This window comes from Bactrocera latifrons, unplaced genomic scaffold (genome assembly GCF_001853355.1).
Source record: "Bactrocera latifrons isolate USDA-ARS-PBARC rearing strain unplaced genomic scaffold, ASM185335v1 scaffold_105, whole genome shotgun sequence".
Taxonomy (NCBI): Eukaryota; Metazoa; Arthropoda; class Insecta; order Diptera; family Tephritidae; genus Bactrocera; species Bactrocera latifrons.
This window is the reverse complement of record NW_017534464.1, coordinates 795,088-813,056: the sequence shown is the minus strand read 5'-3', so window position 1 is coordinate 813,056 and position 17,969 is coordinate 795,088. Positions and strand designations below refer to the sequence as shown.

The 17,969-nt window shown below is 34.0% G+C and overlaps 1 protein-coding gene and 1 long non-coding RNA gene across 5 annotated transcripts in view; one reads left to right on the top strand and one right to left on the bottom strand.

The window, feature by feature from the left end:
• LOC108969488 overlaps window positions 1–4,141 on the bottom strand; it is a 42,829-nt gene extending 38,688 nt beyond the window's left edge. The window contains exons 1-2 of the mRNA XM_018934242.1: window positions 4,073–4,141; window positions 3,050–3,237 (exon numbers count right to left, since the gene is read on the bottom strand). The gene's annotated coding sequence lies outside the window, so the exon portion shown is untranslated. The remainder of the gene's footprint in view (window positions 1–3,049; window positions 3,238–4,072) is intronic.
• Window positions 1–17,969, top strand: part of LOC108969568 — a 281,944-nt gene that overhangs the window by 237,286 nt on the left and 26,689 nt on the right. For 2 of the 4 annotated variants that reach the window (XR_001993411.1, XR_001993408.1), the window contains 2 exons: window positions 15,531–15,647; window positions 17,125–17,217. This is a non-coding gene — a long non-coding RNA (uncharacterized LOC108969568). The remainder of the gene's footprint in view (window positions 1–15,530; window positions 15,648–17,124; window positions 17,218–17,969) is intronic. The other 2 variants (XR_001993406.1, XR_001993410.1) reach the window with 2 other exon arrangements.

Sequence of the window (17,969 nt, the reverse complement as noted above, 5' to 3'; positions counted from 1 at the left end):
TTTTTTTTTTTTTGTTTATTTATTTTTTCTTTGTGGCCCCATATTTATTTTCGGCAGCGCTCTAGTTATATTTCACGAATTTCCGCATTTGCACTTGACTTATTGGCCCTTTTTCGAAGCGTACCAGCTACCGCTTGAGTACTGCCGCTGTTTTATAAACTGGCTTCGAAGCTTAAGTACATAATTTTCCACTTCAAGTTTTTGGCGTTTTTGGCTGAAGATGTGCGCGCAGGTTTCGTGCGCCGCACGTAATAGGGTCTTTATGAAAATTATGCAATGAAATTTCGTCGGCACTGCTTGCGGCAAATAAAAATGCCAAAAACTGCGTGCATTTTAGGTCGCTGCAGTTGTTGTTTTATTTTTTCATTTCGCTGATGTCTTTTTCATTGTTTTATATTTATATTATTTACACACGTACACACAGACATTTCACTCACAACTCAATTTTGTGTGTGCAACTGGTAATCATTTCTTCACAGTATTGTTTATGTTTGCTGTTGTTGTTTGTCTCGTCGATTTGCGTATGTAGCAGGCATTTTTTTATTAGTTCACACTAATTGCCTCCATTTAGTTTTATTAACACTCCCTTTACGGGTTGTCTTTTTTTGGCCGCTTCTTGTGTCTCAGCGAGCACTTGCGACACTTTTGTGGTAAAACAATAGCAACAATTATGCTTACCCATTTTTGATTTAGCTCTGCAAGCGCATTAGATAATATTGTTGCAATTTCTGTGCTGATTTTGCAATGCTTTCGTTAAATACTTTTTGCTATTGTTGTTTGATTTTGTTGCAAATAATTATTGTTTTACTTTTTGTGGCACAAAGTTACGCCGTTTAATTGCCATACCCTTATGGTGTTACTTCAGCGCATCATTCATCATATTCGACAGCTGATGGTGTGAGGAAAAATTTAATGAATAACAGTAATTTGAGGCAACGAAGAAGCGGATATGACTATGGTTTTTCTCTTTATGATGAGTGCTATAACATTTGCGTTGTGACATTACAAGATTTTATAGCAAAGAGGAATAGACACCGATATAAAAATACTCCGAAATGATTTCGAAACAAGAAAGAACGTTACCCGCGGCTGCATCGAATCTATAATAACCTTCCCAGGTGTGTTTTTTATAGCATACTAGGGCATGAAAATAACTTTATCTTTATTTTGATAAGTCAGCTTGAGTGTTAAGTATTAGCATTATTGGTCTGATCTGAACAAGTTCTTCAAAGATTGCAGCGTTACCTTCGAAAATGCTTTGTGTTGAATTTCGTGAAGATACCTTCTCGAATAAAAATATTTCCATACTGGAACTTGATTTGTATCGGTCAGTTTAAATAACAACTATGCGCTATAGTGGTCTGATCAGAACAATATGTACATACACTATAGCTCCGCCTTATATGTAAATCTGCCATAAATATCGTCACGATATAGTATCAAACAAAAACTTTTCCGTTCAAGAACTTCGGTTTGATCGATCAGTGTCAGCATTATATGTAGTATAAGATTCCGGTTCCGGTTACGGTAAAAGTGCATCATCTTAAGAAGAAAAAGTCTGATGTAAAATATCTCAAAAACTGATGGACCAGTTTGCAGATATACATACAGACAGACCGGCGTATAGTCTGACAGACAGGCTCATATGGCCAAATCGACCCAGCACGTCATGTTGACCAAATTTTATTATATACAAGTTGTGAGGATATTGACTGACTTCAGCGCCTGATTCAGATGCAGCCGAGGGTAACGTTCTTTCTTGTTTCGAAATCATTTCGGAGTATTTTTATATCGGAGTCTATGGCATGCTCCATACCATATGGTTCTTCCACGTTAATGAGCACTTATTTCTAAAGAGAGGGTTGGTAAATTGATGTGGGGCTCCAGCCATACTTCATACGGTGATTTTGTGTGTTCAGCGCCTTATTCAGCCATATTTCTATTCAGCTCTATAAGTATTGGAAATTAAAGGCCTAGGTAACTTGGTATGGGGCCCAAGCTATACTTCTTATTGTTATTTTAAGTATTCAGCGCCTGATTCAGCGAATATTCTGTTCAGCTGAATAAGTGCTAAAAACTAAAAGACCTGAAAAACTTGGTAAAGGACTCCAGTCATACTTTATATTGTTATTTTAAGTATTCAGCGCCTGATTCAGCGAATATTCTGTTCAGCTGAATAAGTGCTTAAAACTAAAAGCCCAGACAAATTTGGTAAAGGACTCCAGTCATACTTTATATGGTTATTTTAAGTGTTCAGCGCCGTATTCAGTCAATATTCTGTTAAGTTGAATAAGGGCTCAAAAATAAAAGACCTGGTATGCGGCTCCAGTTTGGAGCACTCACAACATTACATAGCGTCTACATTATGCAGTAAGAACAAAAATGTTTGATTTTATTTATGTGAATATAACTATTAAAATAATACTTCCAATATCAATATACCTTTTATTATCTAGGTGGTTCCAGAATAATTCTAAAATCAGCCAACTGTCAATAAGTAAAAAAGTTTCTTCAAATATTAAAGTATCTTCTGTCTGAATGATTTGTTTCATATTGGCATGATCTTAGATTCTATTCTTGATAGTACGAGTTTGCCTTGGTCTTTCATAAAGTACAGACCGGCAGAAATTTAATTATTTAAAGTCAATAATTTCAAGAAAATGTAGACATTATGAAATGTATAATCTGAAACCTTTCACCGAACGTAAACGTCCGTTTGATGAGGAGACCATGGCGTCTTTCTTGAAATGAATGCCCCCTCCCAATATTGACCTTATTAATATTTCTTTTCTTTGTCCTCAAGGAGAAAACTTTCAAAATCACATTATCAGAATAAAGAGAAAGTTGTTACTGAGAGTATTGAGCGAAAAACTTCTGAAGTAAATTTCCAAGATTTGCTACGCATACTACAGTTGATGACATATGCGAGTATCTTAAAATACCAAAAAAAAAAAAAAAGTAGGGAAAAAAATGTAAATCACATTCCAAGCAATATTTGAAGTTTTTCGATAGTAAAAGCATACGAAACGTTAACTCTTCAGTCACTCACCTATTTTTCGAAAACAGCATGCGGTTATCGCAGTAAAAGTATTTAATGCGCAGCTTGTTACTACGAACGATATCCGCAATTATACTTTAAGCACTGTGATAAATCTGCGGCACAACGCGCTACAATCGTTTCTGCAACACTTTTCTCAACTTAACTTTCTTCGCACACTTTGCAATATTCATATACACCTATAGACATTGGAATCGAAATGGAAAGGTTGGAAAATCATACAGATATAAATATAGACATGTAAATCTTGAGCACTTTGAGGCAATTGAATGGCTGATTTTTAATTTTCGGACGTGTTTACACAAATGCTTCGTTGATTTTTTTAAATTTTTTTTTTTTAACAGTTCACGTCTGCCACGAAAATAAAACAGCAGCGCGCGCACACATTTGTTTATTCAATGCCAAAATAAGGTTTTGTAAATTATTTGCAATTTTTAAGTAAAATGGTAAATTGTCGTGTATGCACAACAACAACARTAATGGCGAAGAAAAACAAAAATAAAGCACTACACGACACTGCTGTGACTGACTGTTGCTTTTCGTTGGCTTGCGTAGTCGCAAAGTGGCGCACGCACACAAACGCAGCCGAATCGAAATCAAATCAAATCACTTTCACTGCAAAATAACGCAAACGAACGTCAACGATGGAAACGGTGCGACAATGGCGCCACGAAATTAAAGCAGCTGAAGTGGCGTAAAATAATATTTTTTATTATATTTTTCTTAATTAAAGAATATTATATTTTGAAACAAAATTCACAATCAATACTAAGAATAATATTTTGTAATTTTTTTTTATTAGAAACACAAATTTTTCAAAACACAAAATTTTTTGAATTTTTTTTCAAAAATTCATTTCTTGGTTTTCTTATGAAATTAAATCTATTTAACATATTATTGTTTATATTTTGATCAAAATCTGTTGATAATCCTTTTTTATCCCTTTGAGCACAAATAATCCTTCACACACTTCTATATATATATTTTAAATATATATATCACGTCTTTATTTACCGTTTAGCTGAAGAGCGATTCGCGCGCGTACTCTACGAATGTAAAAACGTTAATAAAATCGAATGCGGCATGAGCTAACGGTAAAAAACCAAAATACAGTTGCGCTCAGCCGATAGCTGCGCAGTCGATCACGCCACGACGACACAACAGCAACGACGCTGACGACGGCGACAACAATGTTGCCAAATCGTTTTTATCTCATGGACCAGCGCGAGAGCTTGAATGGTGTAATCGAAAAGCCGAACACCAAGCAATGAGCGCACAAAAATCGATAAGCGCGTGATGGTAAAACCCAATGATAAATCGGCAACGACCTTCATGAGTTGAAATCGCAAAGAAGTCTGAATGCGCATGCGCTCGCAGCGCAAGTCAAAGCTTGCGCGAGCCCACAGTTACAACCGCCACCTCTGCAACAAGGCACACGCTTTGTAGTTTTGCAGCGAGTTGGCGGCGAACTTGTGGCTGCGTCGAGTTTGTTGCTTAAGTCTTTGGTTTTTTCGTAGTTTGCGCTCAGAGTGTAAGCTGGAAATGTACAAGTAAAAAAGTGTGGAGAATGTACAAGGAAAAGAGAGTGAGCGAAATGAAACACAAGAAAGCATGTAAGAAATGGTAGAATAGCAAAGACCGCAATGAGTTATTATTGTAGTTGAAGAAAGGGTGCATAAGGCGAAGAGTAAGTGACGGCGGAGAAATGTATGGCGTTTTGGTGTTTGTGGAGGGGCTTTGAAAACACAACCACTGCATACCAAAATAGTAAGGCGTATGCGATTTAAGTGATTAAGCAACAACTATTGCAACAATGACGATATAACACGGTATTCAGCTGTTGTACACGGGCGGGCGTCTGAGTGTTGTCTTCAATTAACGAAAAGTAAATATGTTTCGTTGTTATTGTTTGGTTGTATAAGAAATATATATACTCCAATAAAAAAGTAGAAGACAAGAAATACTTTTCCTTTTTTTACTTATATAGTAGTATAGATATTTATTATATTGATTGTTCTCTTTTTATTTTTTTATTTAAAAATCCTAAAATGATTGCTATAAATTTTCTATAATTGGCTTCTCGGCCTTATGGCTAAGAACAAAGTGTAGCATCTGTTTTTGTCAGCTTAATATCTGATAGATCCTCCATCTGTGGACAACAAATGATAAAGTAATTTTTCGACGGAGTGTTTTAGAGGCCTGCTTCAAAATAAATAAATTAGTGAATTAAAATGCAATCCAGTCTGGGTGGTTAAAATAATAAAAATTAAATCCATGCTTAAAGAGTATTTCAATGAAATTGAATTACGCTGGTCAACAGAGTTTTTGTCTCACGAACGTTTTGATGACTTTTGGTGTACCCTCATCAACAGTGACGGGTGATCTAAGTAGATGTACTTTTATCAATAGCATTTTTCGGATAGATCACGCGTGAGTCATGTCAAACTGTCATTGTTATTGTTGTTCGGCATTGAATGGGTTTTCATTATGGAAAAACTTATGTCTGAACAACGTTTATAAATCGTTCAACTTTATTTGGAAATTTCGCGTTCTGTAAAGAATGTGTTTCGTGCGCTTCCACTCAATTTATGGTCAACATGATCGACCTACTAAGCGTACTATTCGCAACACCGTCACCCATCTTGAGACCCAAATTTCATTATTCGATAATATTCGACCGATTCGACGTCGTTTGCCGCAACCAGAACGGTCGTATGAAACAACTTGGCGCATTTTACGTCGAGATCTTAAATTAATAGTATACAAACTATGGGCTCCTGAAAAGTGGGAAGTCATAAGATACTATACCGTGCGAGTATTATTCGTTCTGTTCGATAGCTCATGATCTGGCTCAGAAGTACCGATTCTTGACAAAATCTTAAGAAGAACAATTCGACCGTAATTGTATTCGAGCTTTGCCAGAAAGATGGGAGAAAGTTGTGACTAGCGTTGGGCAATACTTCGAATAATTCGTTTGGAACCAATTGCATTTTCTTAAAAGAAGAGTGATAGCTTAGTTACGCATCAATAAAAAGAATCATCTGTTTAAAAATATATTAATAAATGTATTGATAATCGATATAAAAAAAATAATAAAAACATTCTCCAATTTAGGTAATACCACACAAAAAAAAAAAAAAATATTACCAAACCATCCCACTGTAACCAATAATAACACTTCCAGTAGCAATCGACGTGTCAGAAATTGCTTCATTTTTTTTTTTTCGTTTTTTTTGTGCCTACAAACGTGAGAAGCATACATGTACATTTGTATGTGCTATAACCGTAAATATGACTAAGCAAAAGCATGTACCTTAAATGCATATAAATGACAAGCGAATAAACTCAGCCGTCGTCTATAAAAACTCAAGCAACTTTACAAGCGGAGATTCGGAGATTTCAGCCAGCAAAAAGCGACATAATTTTTTTCGGGAGTTTTTGTTGCTTCTTTCGGTTGTTGCTTAACATCCAGCCAGCGCTGGTAATTATGAAGATGCGATGCCATAACGCTGCGTTGGTCACTCAGCTGTCCAAGTGGGCAGTCAACGGAAACACTGCGCTGGCACTATATATTTATATATATATATGTATGTGCGTGTGCCTTTAAGTTCCAGCTAATGAGTGCACACCACCGCCGCAGCAGTCCGGAGCGGATGCGTCGCACAGCAGCGCAATTAAGCGTGCGCTCGACAATATTGCCGCTGTATTAAGCGAGTTTCATTAAAAACTAAAACATAACATAGTAAAAAAACAACAAAAACGAAAAACTAAAGAGTTATTCAAAAAAGTTATTGGACACAACAAATCTGATTATCTGCTTTAGCCTATTGCTTCTGTTTAACATTTTTATTTTATTGATTTTAGTTAATATTTATTTTTTCTATGCCATCATTGTTTTTGTTTTTGGGGTTTTAGCCGTCCGCACAAGTGATTCATTTGTTCGACTATAAATATGTGTGTCTATTTATACATGCTAATTGTGTGCTAATAGACGTCGCTTTCAAAGGTTGACAAAACGCTGCAAAGTAGCGGCAAATGAGTTATGAAGTTCCTAATCAACCGCGAACGATCGATGAACCACGGCCAGACGTCGCCAAGGTTATGTCGCCTATGTGCTTGCAGTATAACATTTGCTTATTACTTTGTCACATACATATGAATAAACGTTACTTGTTGTGCCTATTACTTAAGCGTGTTATGCAAGCAATATTTATTGTTGTGAGTTTTGGTTGTATATATGTTTTTTTTTTTTTTTTTTTTTTTTGCATTTCGAGGCAGTTTGGTTTTATGCACTTATTGCCTAAATTACGTAATATCGAGAAGCGCTTATTATTGCAGTAATGAGAACTTGACGATATTAAATATTATTAATTAAGAAAGAAGAGGAAATATTTAGCAATGAATGGGAAATCATTTTACTATATACTACATATATTTATATTTTGTAAAGGAAGTCGGCTGGGTTTTCAAGATACTGGGTTGCTTAATACTGCTCAGGCATATTATTCGGAAGCATTGCGTAAAAGTTATCATTAATATTAAAATATTTTGTATTAGATATATTATTATACATTATTGGAAAAGTGATATCAATGTGCATTTTCTGTAACTAGACTCTTTATCTCTCTACAATCTCGACTAAAATAATTTAAAAATCTAGAATGTCAGTTGAAAATTTAAAACAAAATAAATCAATAACACATCTTATTCTATTAATTTATGTAAGAGTTTCAATATGAAAAAAGACTTGTCTTGCGAATTTATTTCTCTAATATTATATATGGAGTGAGTAACTTGATTCGGACTTTTTGTACATTATTGAAAACACTCCTTGTTTTATTTTAAATTAGTTTAAATCGTAAGCACGTCAGTAGGATAACTTGATTAACTTGGTTCAAGATCAGTCCGTGCACTAATATTTTCCTTCGAAATTATTAAACATTTTTTTAGGATATTTATCTCAATGCCAATAAAGCCATATAAATTCTCGCTGAAAATTGGCACGCGGGTTCCTAAGGAAGAAAAAAATTCGAGTTTGTAGATGGGCGTAATCGGAGCACTGCCACGCCCACAAAACGCCATTAACCGCAATCCTATGAAGTGTCATAAGCAAGGAGTAAATTAAGATATAAAACTGTAATTTGATAAAAGGCGATCGAAGTAGCTAGGGTCCGCTGTGCGCAAAGGTGGACGTGGCGCCGCCCTCTAAGAAGTTTAATGTACATACTTCCTAAGCTATTAAAGCTAAAATAACAAAATTTACTCAGCCCAAATATTAACGACAGTGTGAAGGATAAAATCGGAAGATATTCCCGCTCAATCTTCACATAACGGTATTGTTCAAAACAATAAATCAATAACTAAATAGTCCACAGACATTTAATTTTACCACCGAGAGGGTATAAGATGGGCATGGCACGGTCAACTTTAAGGTGAAAGCACATATCTCACACCCCATCAACCGATTTCGACAAAATTTATTACGTGGCATTCTTTTTATATTCCTATGTTGCAGTGCGAAAAAGGCGAAATCGGACTACAGCCTTGCCTACTTCCCATATAACACAAATAGCAAATCAAGAATGTAATATATTATTACAGCATATAATTTTGCACTAATAATTCCTTTAGAGTATGCCACCATATTATCCAAAAATGTCAAAATCCATTAAAAACTGTTCAAGGGGGCTACCTAGGGGCGGTATCAAATACATACATATGTGTACCCCAGTATCTATAGTCGGCTTTGCACCCAAAATATCAGATATACAATTGGAATTCAGACAGAATCCTTTCCTGACAACAGTAATTCCGTGCATCAAAAATGTGTTAAATCGGGGAAATGCTTAATATAAACTAAGGTGACTTTATCCTGCATACATCGGCCAATATATGATTGATAATTGTATGTGTGGTAGCTTTATGAAATTCAGTGAACATTTTTTAGTATATGGAATGGTAATAGTGAATGGATAAAATCGAGTCGATTCTCCCCCAACTCTAATATACTACATTTGTATAATGATTTTTGTTTTTTCTAAAAAAACTTATGCAAAATTTGTCGGTCTACGTATGAGTTATATATGATGTATGCATATATAAAATTGCTTAGATTCCGATTTTTTCATTTTCGGTAAGGTAAGGCCAGCTTTTATTCTCTGTTCCATATCTTTTTATGTTTCTATATTTTGCCATTTTTTAATGTTTTGCAGTATCAGTTAAGTAAATAAAAAATGTTGACTTAATTGTCACCTTAATTATTATTATCGGTAAGAAAATTCAAAAACTTGTTTGTTTAAAAACAAATATATATTGAAAATATAACGGACAAGTGAACATGGTGCGAACGGTTGTCATGTCCTTAGCAGCAATGAAGGACAACTATGGCACGTTGGTATAAAAACGGAAAACTTAAGCCACAAACTTGCTGCCAGTCAAGTTTCATCAACGTGCAAAATAAATAATAATAATAATAAATAAACTAATAAAAACGACTTAAGGAAATCAATATCGCAATTCATTCAACATAAAAGCGAATTGGGATTGGCTTGAACGTTAATATCTAAAAAACTGAGAAAAGTCCAATTTTCCTAGTTGCGTTTCTGTTTCTGTTGCTAACTACAAAGTAAATATCCAGAAACAAACGAACGGCATTCACCGACTGTCAAGGTGAAGCCTTGATCTCGGCAGCGGAAAGCGTTTGCGGAATCTCCCAAAACCGTCGACGCGGAAAAAAATCTTGTGTGGGGAAACACGAACCACTGTCATGGACAAAATTTATAATATTATACTAAACAAAAAAAAAAAAATATTATAAAAGAAAGAAATAACAACGAGTGCAGTTGAATAACAAGCCGAAAAAGAAATAAATACTTCATTCCACAAAATGAAAAAAAAACAACAACAACAGTGTCAACACAGTGTGTTGTGGTAATTTGTGTGAGTGCGGTTTTGACTATAGTGGCCTTAAGAAATCCAGCTACGCGGTGGAAACAGCCACGCGGCAAGATGCGAAACCCAAAACAAGCCACCAAAAATAATGAAAAAAACATATTTGAAAATTAACAACAACAAAACAATATCGCTAACGACAACCGGCAGCAGCTACACAAAGCACTCGAATGAGAGACACTCAAGAGCTTATGAATCATGCGATGTTATTACCGCCAATAACAACAACATCAACATCAACGGTATAACAAATGGAATCCAAGTCAACAGAAACTGCTGCCGTGAAACGCTTGCTGATTAGCACTAACGAAAATTTCCATTTTTTCTGTCATTGTCATTGCCGCAGCCGCAGCCGCAGCCGCGTCAGTTGCTTCCACCGAATTGCTGCTGGCACCTCACATTGACAACATCTGCTCTGAATTCAATGCAAAGGCAGCTGATGATGATGACAACAACAACGCGCGTTGAGAGCCAACAGATGGTGTAGATATAGATAAGCCCAGCAGCAGTTAACACAACAAAAAGCAACAGAAAATAACAACAAACCAGCAATGATGGTCAGTCCGGCAGCGACAATGCAACAAACCAAAAAGTGGCAACAAAAACAATAACATATTATGTGCATATCAGGCGGTTATGCGGACATACATTTAACGAACGAAAGTGAAAGGAGTCGCCACACTTTTCTTATTTTTGCTCCAAATGACCATCCACAACACCAACACCAGAAGCGTTTACACACACACACACATACATACACATATGAGCTTACAAAAATGCCTTGTTGGAAAAAATAAAATTAAATTATTATGAAAACAAGAAAAAATATTATCTTTGGACTTTACTATGAAAAGTTCGGAAGCATATTACTGAGGGAATAATAAAATATATATACACGGACAGAAAAGAGGGAATGGCTTAATTGACTCAGCTCGTAACTAAGGTGTAACAAACTTCATGTTAAACTTAATATACCCAGATTGCTCTCATAGATTTTCGGTTTTAAGTCAACCGGAAGTTCGAAAATCTTTACACTAGGTGTTAGAGTGGTCCGATTTTACACATTTTAGTCACAAGGATATATATAAATTGCTGTCAGTAAATAGTTCTCTCTTATCTCAATAATACAGTTCATGATCGGCCGATCCTTTAGGAAAAAAATCAGTTTTTGGTACCCAGTTCAAGTATAGATATTTGCTATTTGGGGGCCTTGAATTATTATAAAAGTTGATCCATTTTGAGCTTCCCTATTATTTTTTTAAAGAAAAACCCGAGCAACTTCAAATTTATTGGGGAATGTTTATTGTCATTCGAAAGAACAATTTTGGCATTTATTTTTTGAAGAAAATGTCCTTCAAATATTGGCGCCGGCTATGTCTCAGATGGTCCAACCGTTGAGAGCGGCAGAGCTTTGAAATATCTTTGTTTGCTTTCACTTACATTCTTATTCTGGAAATTTGTATAAACAAGAAGCGAACTTTTCGATTCGCCACTGTCAGTATGTATGATAGTTTAAGTAATTTAAAAGATGTTGGGCTCATATTTATTCTAACGATTATTTAAGAAAACTTAAACATATTAAAAGTATTGTTCAAAGCATTGCTCATCGAAAGCTATAACATTTTTCTCAACCTTCTGACAATTTGTGGATTCCATGCCAAAATAATTGCAACGGGTCAAGCCAATTTTTCTTGCTCTGATGTAATATGAACCGTATTCCAGTGTTAGTATTTTGCAATGACCAGAACAAATGAAATTAGAAGAGACAAGGTCTACGCTATAAATCAAGGGAGGCAAAACTTTCCAGCCGCTGTTTTCCGTATAGTTTTTAAACATCTAAAGTTGGTCGAACGTTGTAATGATAGCAAATTGTTGCCTAATTTGCTTTCTTCACTTTGTCGCAGTAGTATTCCCCTTTAATAGTTTTACCGGGTTTTGGAACCTCATAATGTAGCATAGTCTTCTAACGCCTTGGTATCATGGATATTCGGCTTTGCCTTTGATTTGGCTGGTTGTTCAAGTATCGTACATATATGAAACTTTTTTCATTTGGTTTTCTCGTCATCGATCCTATTTTTCATCACCAGTCGCAATCAATGCAGGTGCGATTTTTTCCTAGTGTTCCAGTAATGTACTTGACGTATATAACCGTTTTCCAATGTTTCTTGGCTTCAATTATCATTCGTTTGAGCTTTTCTTCAAACATTAATGTCATCAAGAAGAACTCTTGGTGAAAACGTCTTTTGTGGCAAAAACCTCGATACATAAAATCATCGAAAGTTGTAAAAAAAAATTAAAAATATTAAAAAGTTAGGAAAAGTACGAACATTTTCGTCGAAATTAAAATTTGTTACAGTAAAGTATTTAAAAAATATAAAAAGTTGATTTGGATTGTTTGCAGAGATACAAAACAGAGTCTAAGCTATCAACGCAATAGAGATTGTATACTTCTAACCCTTTTCAAAAACAATGGAGGTCAAACTTGTTTGTTTAGTCTTGACATTTCGTCATAAAGGGAGCGAAATATTTTCTTCTTTATTGGCGTGCCGTCGTACCAGACTGTTATTTGGTCTAAATCGGGATCGCGAACTGTTTGAGCCGTATGTAAAAGAGTCGTTTGTAGCCACTCCCAATTGAATGGCGTTCGAATAATTTTCCTTACTTGCGTGATCTTCTGCATATGACTCCATGCTCTGAAAACTAACTCCATTTCATAATTGAAAATCGATCAATTCAAGATGTAAGACAAAAATTTATATAAATGATATTAGATTTATAAAATTAAATTCACAATAACGATAGCCCCGTAGGCGAGTAATTGCAAACCATAAAATGTTTTTTTTTTTTTTCAAATAAATTCATTAATCCTTTGCCATCAAGTTTATATAATTCATCTAATGTTCCCAACAATACCAACAATAATGGCCAGCAAGCAATAATAGTAAAATTAATAATAAATAGAGACGCACCAAAAAAAGTCTCATTCCAAGAAAATCGTCAAAGTGTAGCAAAAAAAAAAAAAAAAAAAATTCAACGCGAACAAATGAAACCCATCAAGATTAGCTGAGAGCAAACAATTTCACTTTCGCTTTCAAGGCAGCCGCCGCAAGAGATCATTGTAATAATAAACTGCTGTAACAAATAAAAGTGCACAAAAACAACACAAACATAAAAACAACAATAGTTAAATGACAATACTCGTAACCTGAAAGTACCACAGCAGCCGAGCATAGGGTGAGCGGACGAGACGCGCCGGGTCGACTTAAGCCATTTAAGAAAAAAAAAAAGCAAAGAACAAGCAAATTAAAGTCGGTCAAATGTGGTCAACGTAAAAGAGGTGAGCTCGAGACAGGAGTGTGCGGAGTGTACGGGCAAGCAAGCGCTGTATATATAATATGTGGCAGATTTAATGGATTGTTTGGCTTGCCGCGGCGGCTGGTTTCCTGTTGCCACAGCATACAGCGTATGTCTACAAGCAAATGTGTTCAAATTTCATTAAGTATGTCTTTCGATATTTGTGATATTGACATTAAGCGTGGAGTTGAAGGCACTTGTTCATTACCACTCATGTCTTTGGCAAAGAGTTTTGCAATAATTGCGGTTTTCTTTCATTATTTCTTTACGACAAGCGATTTCGAAGTCGTAAACATTTCTAGGTGACAAACCCACGTACAATTGTTTTTTGTTTTTGTTGCTCAATCAATTATTTTAATTTTTAGGCAATTTCCTAGGCGTGGTTGTTTCCTATTATGCTGTTTACGTTGTCTCTGCAAAAAGGCTCTACATTTTGGCGATTTCTTCTCTGCAAATTCCATATCTTTTATTTGATTTTCATTATGGCCTGCAAATTTTGATGGCTGATAAAGTTCGTCATAAAGCGTTTGAGTGTATTTTCCCTTCACAATTATTGTCGTTAACTTTCCATTGCCTTTGTTTTTGTTGTTGTGCTGGCTTATAAAAATTCTCTGCCTCTGATTGGAAAGTAATAGTTGTCTGTATTTGCAGAAATGAAAGTGTTTGGTCGGCAACGAAATTACTAATATCCGCGAAACACTTCGACCGGGAAGTGGCCGCTGCTTGTCTGTGAGTTAATTGGTACTTAAATTAAAAAATTTTAGTCGTTAATGGCATCATTCGATTTTAACTTTCAAACACAGCTTTATGAAAAGTTTAAAAGTGACATTCCACTAGTTCAACATGTGTTTTTCTGTATGCGAGATTTTAATCTTCTCTAAGCTGAGTAAACACAAAATCACAGGAAACTGTTGTTGTGACACATTTCCTTAATTTTCTTAAATTTATCGGCAGTTAGTTTGCATGTCGTTTTATGTTTGTAATAAGGAGTGTGCAAATATGTTATAATTTTGTAACTGCAACACATAATAGCGACAGGTTTGGTATATAAAATTTATTTGATGCCTTCATTTGTTGAAGTAATAGACTCAGATATTATTATTGCCTATTTTATGACATTAGTTGTGTGACATTACTAAATTAAGTAGACTTTTTTATAAAATTGTACGCACTTCTTTATTGGAATAATTCCCCCTGATCCTATAAATATTATACACGCTTAATAAGATGAGGTGTGGAAAACTAAAAAAATAATATTATATAACGTTTTAACTTAACTTAACTTAGCACAACTTAACTTATATTAACATAACATGTAGCATAACTTGTGGTAACTACACTTAACACAGCTGAACTAGACTTAACTGAATTTAACTTAACTCAACTTACCTTAACTTAACTTAACTTAACTTAACTTACCTTAACTTAACATAACTTGACTTAACTTAACACAACTTAATCTAATTCAACTTGACTAAGCTTAACTTAAATTTAAATTAATTTAAGTTGACTTAACTTACCTTAACTTAACTTAACTTAACATAACATAACATAATACACAGTGAAAAATGTGAAAAAAATTAAATATTTTTTTTTTTTTTTTTTTTGCAACATGTTGCTACAAATACAATTTCCTCTATACTAATCACCACTTTCACTCCAAACCGATAAGAGAATACATATTCACAAATCGCATGTTTGCTGCATTTCCCCTAAGCGCGGATGTACTCATAAAATCACGCTCAAATCCATTTACAGAAACATAATGCACATAAACGATCTGTTGGTTTAGAGCAAGCACAACGACTACAAAAAAGTACTGATCATTAGCGCGTGCGCAGTAGCTAAACACGAATGTAACGACGTAATACTTTAATTAAGTCAGCTATGCAATGGTAATGATAGTAAAAACAAGAAATTGACTTTATTCCTGGTTATATGGCAGACCCTCAATGCGGTCCTTATTAGTGTTCTAATACACGGAAATTATTGTTAAGCATGCACAGTTATGGTCACAAGTAATAAATTATACAAGTGGGCTTAAAATAGTTAAACTTACTTATTAAACTCTCACGCATGTGTGTGCTATTCACTAATAGTATATTCGTTTATATTTTTAAAATCAAAAAAATCATAACAATAAATTCTAAAAATAAAAATTTAAAAGTATTTCTTTCCAGTAAAATGAAAGCGGTCAGAGAGGTGAAAAAATCCAGTTCTACACGCTAAATTTATCACTAACAGCTTCAATAATAGCCTTAAAATCTTGGGAACTGCTTATTCGGTAAGCCAAAACAAGCATATATATATATATATATATATATATATATCAATCTTATTTTATATATATATATATATATATATATAGGAATTTATTTTAAGTACTGAAGTAAAAAGTAAGATTGACTCTTTCAATTAGCAAATGTGATTTAATATTAAATAATATTTTAGTTTTTTCGCTATTTTCCCACGTGCATGTGGCCCAACCAGCAAGTGAAGGCATTTCTGTTTTATATTATATTTTAGCGAAGTCATGCCAATGACGTATAGGTATATATACTATATATAGCTCCAGTGAGTGTGATTGAAATATATAAATTTCTATATATTTCTCTATATATGAGTATGTGCGTGTATATAAATTTACAAAATACTGGCGTGAAGCGGTCACTCACGCTGGCGTATACGTAACATTTGTGTGTTTTCAATTTGTTTTTGTTTGTTCTTTTTTTTTTTTTTTGTTATACTATACATGGCAACGTACTATATCTTTACTGCTTTACAAGTAGTGAAATATGAAGCAGCGTAGCAAGTCAAGCGCAACGCATGCCAAGATAGCCAGCTAGTTACACTGTAAATGTTAATGAGCAGCGCGGCTGGAAAAGGGAAACATGGAAACTAGTATTACTAAATCGTTACTTTAGATTAATTTTTTAAATCTTAAGTCAGAAAATGAAGCAGGAATGTGAAATGAAATGAAAACGTTTCTTTTAATTATCGAGGTTTCATTAAATACAGAGCTTTTCAATAAGACTGATATGATTTTAGTAAAAAAAAAAAAACCAAAAAACATCATTCAAATGGCATCTACGACTTCTTTTGCAGAAATGAATTCGTTAAACCCAACTTTGGAGTACTTATTCCACTAAATCCAGTCGTATGTCATGCATAGTCCGTTCAATATAGACTTCTAAAGCTTAAAGAGTGTCTGAACAAAAAAAGTTGCAATTGGAAACCCATTATTTTGATAATAAAATTGAATAATTTGTAAACGCATATCTTTTCATAATGAAATTGTAGGCAATACTGAATATAATGAGGAAAAAATACAGACATGACATATTAAAAATCGCCGAAATGATACTTAAAAATCAAATCATCGCTATTGGAAAACCCGAAATCTCCCTCTTTCTTTCACTCTTTTTGTTAGGAATACGCAAAATATGGTGTTATTCGAATTTCAAATTGGAAAAAGTCTAACCTATATACCAAATACAAAATATAATGTGCTTAGTTTTTAATTAATTGTTTTTAAATGAGTTTAAATGGTAACCTTTACTTGTATATTGGTAATCAAGCAAAGGGATTCCAAATTAGTTTTATAACTTTTTGGAAAGTATGTAGAAGATAGCGTACTCTATCTTCATATTAAATATGAATTTCTTGAAAACATTTTAATTCTTTTTTCAATTGGAGTCGTAGACTCGCATCCTTACAAAGAACACCGAAAAATGATAAATATTGTTCTGTTTAAATTTCAGATGCCAGAGACAGGCTCCAATTAACATTTTGCAACCTTCATTCTCGATTTACTATAGAAAAAGGTTGTCGGAGACTTCAACAAGTTAAATTATGTAAGTATAATCATTGCCAATTTTTTTTTATTAAAAAACGTTAAATCCAAATTCACTACGCAATTTTTTTTTTCAACGCATCACGCAATATTTCGGTTTTACAAATTAATTGAAGTCAATGTCGCGACGACCACATCGAGCTTTTGGCGCTTTCATAATAAACCGTTACGGTCGTTATACAACAACTGCAACAAATAATAATAAAAACCGCACAAAAAGACAATCTTATGACGAAAGTTTAAAATAATTGTTGGCAGCACAATTATTGGTAATTTTAAATAAATTGTCTAAAGCAATTGCGTGGGATAATTTCTTCAAACGAAGCTTGAAAATAAGAAATAACTGTAAAATCAAGCTACCTTACCTAAGTGGTGTTGCTTCTAATTAAGTTGTGTCATACAAATTCCCACCAATTAACGGTGCAAAGCAGTAAAAGAAGCAGTAATGGGTAAAATTTAAAATTTAAATTTGTAAGTTACGGCGGTTCTAAAAAACTAAAGTGAGATTAAAAATAAAATAAAAAAATAAAGTCCATTTTTTTTTTTTTTTGTTTTTTGTATAGTGGGTGTAATACCCAGAAAAAATTATTTTCAAATAGATTTCAAATTAAGATGAAACTCACGGGAAATGAAGAAGATTTAAAAAATTCAAAAATATTTTTATACTCTCGCAACAAAGTTGCTAAAGAGAGTATTATAGTTTTGTTCACATAACGGTTGTTTGTAAGTCCTAAAACTAAAAGAGTCAGATAT